This window comes from Lemur catta, chromosome 10, assembly GCF_020740605.2.
Source record: "Lemur catta isolate mLemCat1 chromosome 10, mLemCat1.pri, whole genome shotgun sequence".
Lineage (NCBI taxonomy): Eukaryota > Metazoa > Chordata > Mammalia > Primates > Lemuridae > Lemur > Lemur catta.
In genome coordinates this window covers 58,682,040-58,688,732 of record NC_059137.1, presented here as the reverse complement: position 1 = coordinate 58,688,732, position 6,693 = coordinate 58,682,040, and the positions used below count along the sequence as shown (strand labels likewise).

The 6,693-nt window shown below is 40.9% G+C and overlaps 1 long non-coding RNA gene across 1 annotated transcript; it reads left to right on the top strand.

Moving 5' to 3' along the window:
* The first annotated feature begins 462 nt into the window (after window positions 1-462).
* LOC123646244 lies at window positions 463-4,635 on the top strand. The gene is made up of 3 exons (XR_006737837.1): window positions 463-602; window positions 1,028-1,081; window positions 4,535-4,635. It is a non-coding gene; the product is annotated as an uncharacterized LOC123646244 (long non-coding RNA).
* Window positions 4,636-6,693: the final 2,058 nt, after the last annotated feature.

Here is a 6,693-nt window from a genome sequence, read left to right as displayed (position 1 = left end):
AAGGAAAAAAGGAAGGAAGATAGGTAAGTAGATGGATAGATAGATTGTGGTTTTTTTTTTTTTTTGGCTTGTTGTCATCCTGAAGCCTTTTTCTATTTGTTCAGTGAATGTTTAAACTTGAAATCAGCTGCTGGGCCCTTGGAAGCTTCCTTTGACCCCGGGGAAGGGGATTTTCCTGGGTGGTTAGTGTGAAGTTGGGCTTTTCAGTCTCATCCATTGGGTCTGCCCTGTCTTCCTGCCCAACACCCTCTGCTTCAGCCCCGTCGGGCGACCGTACTTTCCTGTGTCCTTTTGCTGTGCCTGTCCAGCCCAGTGACTCTGAACTCAACTTTTCTATCTCCCTCATTGCTTACTGCTGATGGATGGGCCAAGAGATGGGTATCAACTTAGACTTGAAGAAAGTCTTAAGTACAGACTAATCGATGAGATCAGGTTTTCGCTGTATGAACATAAATGATCCCTCTTCAGTCAAGGAGGGGGGGAGGTCTCTTACTTTGTTCTTAAAGTGGAATGTCTATCCTTCCTCCAATGGGCAGGAACAACTGCTTGGCGTTACTGTAAGCCCCTGCATTCTGAGAGAGCCTTCTCAAGCTCAAGACAAGGTGAGTGTGAAAGGAAAGGTTAATGCCTTTTTCCTTATATGGATATATAACTCATTCTAAAGTTTGTAGATTTTCTAATCATTTCGATTATTTTTTCAATACAAATATGGAATAGATGGACCTTGGCAGGAAGAGGGAACCAGGGGTTCAGATTATTTTGGCTGCAGGTATCAAGCTTCCTAATGATGGAAAATGAATTTGGGAGAAGGAATATCAATGCACAAATGCTGAGTCTAATATAGAAACTGGAGCAAGTTGCAGAGACCTCTGGGTTGTGTACTCTTAGAAGAAGCAGCCAAGCCCTGAGGGGCCTCCTAAAGGAAGAGTCAGAAATAGAGGCAGACATACTTGCTGTTGGAAGGCATGGAGTTCTTTGGGGAATGCTGGAAGCAGCAGAGTGACCTATTTTTTCCTTTCTGTTTTAGGTCTTCTGATAAGGGTCCTGAAGTTCTTGCCCTAAATCCACTTGCCACTTGATTGTAAGTGGGAGGGGGTGGGGAATGAGTGTGTGTATGTAGGTATGTGTGTAAGAGAGAGAAATATGTATGTTCTATACTTCCTTAATGTCATGTTTCACATTTTTCATTTTGCCTTTAGGATACTATGTACTTTGTAGGTGGTACTTCCATTTTGAAAGTTCTTCTTTTCCTGCTAGTTACGCTTTTCAGAGGCAGGCTGATAAAGAGGGTCTTTGGCTAGTTATGGATTTGAATTTGATATATGTGTGTGGGTGTATATATATGCATATATATGTATATACATATATAACTAAATATATACAAACACGCATATATATAGTTGTTGCTGTTAAAACTAGGGTCTATTTATATGTGTTGCATCATTGTGAAATAAAAAATGGTGACTGCACAGTGACTTGAGCTTGAACACAAGCATGTCCTGCCTATTTTTCTGCCTGTGGGTTCCTTCATGATTAGTTTCACGAGTAGTGGCATGATGTTCCCAATCAAGGTGGATTCATCAACTATCCTTTACACATTCTCAGATGTACATGCACATATACATATCCTTACCCATGCACATTTCCACCTGCTCATTTATGCCAAAAATTCCTTTAGTAAGACACAAAGCCTGAGGGGCTATGCACTAGCTTCTACTCACCTTGTATAAATGTGTAAAATAAGAAGCTTCCCTGAGTGCAGTTTCTAATGGGGAGATGGAGTTGGCCATTTGAGTAGTAATGATGTCTTCCATTTGAATAGCATTTTATAATTGATAGACTATGTTCATATTTTTCACTTATCCTTACCTGCTAAGATTGGTTCTATGAATCTGTCTTTCATTGGATTCATAGAAGCTCTCCTGAAGTTGTGGTTTCTGGAAAGTTCACAGTCTCTGGAAAGGACTTTCATTATTTTTACTCCACAAAGCTGCTGTAAAACTTGAGCATTTGCCCATCAGTTGGGCATTTATTATCGTAGAATAGGCTACTAAGAAGCCTGCACAGTGGCTCTTTCCCCCAAAACCATTGTGAAAGCTCGTTGCCCTCCCAGGGCTTAGAAGACAGACTTAAAGGAGGTTGAACTTTCTGAAAGAGGGGCAGGGATTACCTTCTCAGTTTTTCTCAGACCTTTTAGAGAAACCGATAAAAGATAAAAATGATCTCAAGTCTTTCCTGCCACAAACCTGAAGAGGTAGATGTGGTCTTTTATGTGAAATTCCCTCGCATTAAATCATAACTTCAGAGGAAAATGACTAAAGACTGTAACTCTACAAGGCTTGAGCTACAAGAAGTGGAAGTGTCCAAGTCACTTGCATTATATGGGCCCAAACAACAAATTCTGCTTGCTATATTGCTATATTGCTGGTCGTTGCACACACAAAGCACCCTAGAAAGAGTGCCAACCAGGTTTCTCAAGAATTAGACCCGAATTTCTAAATATTCTTTGGATAGCCTCATATGGATGAAGTAAGGGACTCCATATTCATCTCAAATTAAACTTATTTTTCTCCCAAACTTGCTCCTCTATTGCTATGGTCTGAATGTTTGTGTCCTCCAAAATTCATATGTTGAAATCTAATCCCCAATGTGAGGGTATTTGAAGATGGGGCTTTTGGTAGACAATTAGGTCATAAGGGTGGAGCCCTCATGAATGAGATTAGTGCCCTTATAAAAGAGGCCCCAGAGAGACCTCTCACCCTTTCCTGCCTGTGCAGTTACGGTGAGAAGGTGACTGTCTATGAGGAAGTGGGCTCTCACCGGATGCAGAATCTACCAACATCTTGATTTTGGAATTCCTGGCCTCCAGAACTGTGAGAAATATGTTTCTGCCATTTATAAGCCACCCAGTTTATGGTATTTTGTTATAGTAGCCCATTCAGACCAAGACAACTATGTCTCTTTATCCTAGTCAATGGCATCACTGTCTACAAGGCTACCAATACAGAAACTACAGATTCACATCTGCCATTTTTCTTTTCTTCTAATTTTCCTTCAAAACCCAACTTTAATTTCACCCCTGCCTTTGAGGTTTTCCACTAGCACATGAAGGCTTTTTTATACCTCTGTTTACAAATTTGTTAAAAAGTCTGTCATGTAGGTCCCAATTTCTCTTTCCCTAACTTGAGCTCCTTTGGGGGCAAGACTTAATGCCTCCTTCACCTCTGTATTCTTCTACTTCCCAGTACCTAATACACTGGTTCATATACAGTATGGACTCGTGGAAGGTTTGGGGAGACTTAACCACTTATAGCTCTCATATCCTCTCCATTCCTCCATGACTCTCTGATGTTGATGTTATTTCTTGATTAAGGGATCATGGAGTTTTCTGTGTTCTGGAAGCAAGTGTTAAGATAAATAAAATATTGTGCTGCATGGTGACCACAAGTATATACTTTTAAATTGCTAAAAGAATAGATTTTTAACATTCTCACTCCCAAAAAATAATTTGGTGAGGTGATAGATATGTTAATTAGCTTGATTTAATCTTTCTCCAGTGTATGCATAGACTGAAATATCATATTGTACCCCATAAATATTTTCAATTATTATTTATCAATTAAAAAATTTAAAAATACATAACATAATTTGAACTCTTCTGATTGTTATCTTTTCAGCCCTCTCAAGTTGTCATCACTGTTAATCTAAACTTTCAAAATGAAACTACTTTCCATGGAGTTTAGGTTGTGGGGTTTTTCTCATGATGCCATGTGCATGCTGCTGCCTATTGCATAGGTCTCTCACTTCCTTCCTGATGCTTGTGAATCATCTAGCAAAGTGAGAGGGACAGAAAGGTGATGACTGGTGAGTTGTAGGAATCATACATTGAGTCCCTGAAATGCTTTTCAGGGCTTACTGGTTTTGCCTTGTAGGAGACAGCTTCAGCTACATGCCACCTCCCTCAATGACCTTTCTCCCCTCTTGTAGACACAAGGTTTAAGGAATCATACTGTTGATTCTTAAAGGTATTTAAACAAGATGGCCTCCCGGATCCTCAAGATCCTGTTAAATGTGCCACTTTTGATCTCAGCTCAGCTGGGAAATCTTTTCTTTTGTACAAACTTGGGAAAAATCGATATAAGTGGCTGGGAGATACTGAAATTAATCCCTACTCACCCCTTCTGTTTCCTTACATGCCATCTGATTGCTCCTAAAATAAAAATGGGGCTGTCTGGTTTCATGGAATGTTTTACAATAGCAGCTGCAATGGAAATAATAGTTCTCTTGTGGAGACAAGTAAATGATAATTCCTGAGTTATTCAGATAATGAAGGTGAGAACTTAGTTTCTGGAACACCTAAGGGCTGTGTGGTTTGGGTAAAAGGATTCCCTGGTGGGTATTTGTTGTGACATCTCTTCACCCTCCCCCAAATGTGAGGAATATGAGTTGGAGAGCCACGGGCTCCTCGGGAAGTAATGAGACTCGCTGTGTACTGACCTCTAATACAGCTCATTGAAAATATCCCTTTTCACAGCATGTTTACACAGTGACTATTTGGCTGTTAAACAAATACAGTATTTAACAGGCCCAGAGTGGTCTGCTTACACAGAGCCTGTAATAATCGGAAGGAGACCATGCCAGAATATTAAGAAATTAATACATGGCATTGACAAGCAATGATCCGTGAAGAGAACAACAGTTTGTGGAAGACAAGACAAACGCCACCTGCCACGGTGACTCCAGGGGAAGATGCAGGCTACAGTCTTCTCTCTAGCAAAAGCCGTTTTCCAGCATCTTGAACAGCCAGCTGAGGTGGAACGCTGGGAAAATGAGTCAACTATTTGGCTGTTCCCTGGGTAGTCATCTCCCACATCACTGGGGATGACATTGTGCAAGTTGCAGCAGCTGTTGTTTTCATGCCACCGAGCTTACTCCCAGTTTCTGCGGCACCCTATAGATCTGTGGCACCCCAGAGGGATCTGTGAGAGTCCCATTTGTCATTTATTGTGTACTTACTCTGGCCAGGCCCTGTACTCAAGTGCTTTATGTAACTTTAAGTGACATTATGTCATACAATCCCAGTGGGAGCAGTACATATTTTTAATCTCCATTTTATAGAAACAGTAGCCCAGAGAGGTTAAGTGACTTATCCAAGGTCACATAGCTTTTAGATGATGAAACTAAGACTCAAACACTGATGCTTTTTATTCCAAAGCCATTGAATTAGAATATACACTATACGATGATCAGAAGAAGGTCATGTATTTACTGGACAAGCAACTTTTTACAAGCAAGTCATTATGGGGGCACAAACATGACAGGGGGATGAAGCATGTCAGCTTTGGCAATCTCCAGGGACTTCAGCCTTTATTAAATGACGTGGATTTCCCTGATCTTTGCCACTGCCACAGTGCCTACAGAGCAGCAGTTATCTGAGAGAATATTTGTTGAGTTGACATGTTTGAGTTCTAAACCTACTCCTAGTAAGACACACCTCTCACGTGAAACAGTGGAAATTTATAATATAATATATAACTGCACTCTGAGGCTGGAAATCACCCTGAGAGGACAAAAATATTAATGCATAAATTCTCCCAGGTATGACACCCTTCTGTTGATTCATTCAGATCCTTGACTTTTTTCTGCCAATGAGGGTATGTATGGATCATGTGAAGAGACAAAAAGTAGTTTCCCAAATAAAGCTCCCAAAGGGAGTTTGGAGAGGGACAGGAAGAAGCAATCTAGAGCTTAGTGGGGGTAGGAAGAACAGATTTGGTGCAGCTGTGATGATGAATAGATTGGTGCTGTGGAGAGGAAAAGAGAATCCTTTAGACGTTAGTTGTGTCATAATCGTCTAAGCTTTTTCAGAACTGATTTTTTATTTTTTTTAAGATGTGGCAGTTTTAGGATTTGCCCATGAGGCATCCAGAATTATTTGGATTATTTTAAAAATGCTACACTCACACATGTACGGCATTTTACAGTTTAGAAAGCTTTATCTCACTTGATCCTCACAATAACACCATGATGCAGGGAGGAGAGACATAATCAAGCTCATTTCACAGATGAATTCGTGGAGGTTTAGAGAGTTTTCTGCAACCACACAGCTTTTAAAAAGCCAGGTTAGCACAAGAACCTAGATTCTCTGGAATCCCTGTCCATGGGCTCCTCTGAAGGCTACCTTTAAGAACAAAAGTATGGCATATTGGGTCAATCTAATGGCTCACCCATCAAATATTCATTTTAACTTTTCAGAGCCAGAGATGTTTCATAAAGAAGTGTGGCAGCTGCCTCTGTTAACATCAAAAGTTGGGAATGCATCCAAACATCCCAAACCTCTCTTCAGCAACCAGCAAAAGATTAGGCATTCACAATTTTTTCAAACCCTTCTTGAACCTATTTACATTTCTTGGCTTGTTCAACTCTTGGGGAGTAACAAGTTCCACATGTTTACCACCTGCTGTGTGAAGGAGTACTTCCTTTGGTTATTATTTTAAATGACTGCTTCCCAGGCTTAAGTGTCTCCTTCCCAAAGCCCCTTCCCAACCGGTTATAGTCCCCAGGATGCAATGTCTGTCTGGCTCCCAGCCCCGGGCCCGCACACTTCTGCTGCTGTGGAGGTGAGCTTGATGATCCTATCTACGGCATCACAGCACGAGGAAGTGTGGCATTGCTTTTAGGGTGCAAATGCTG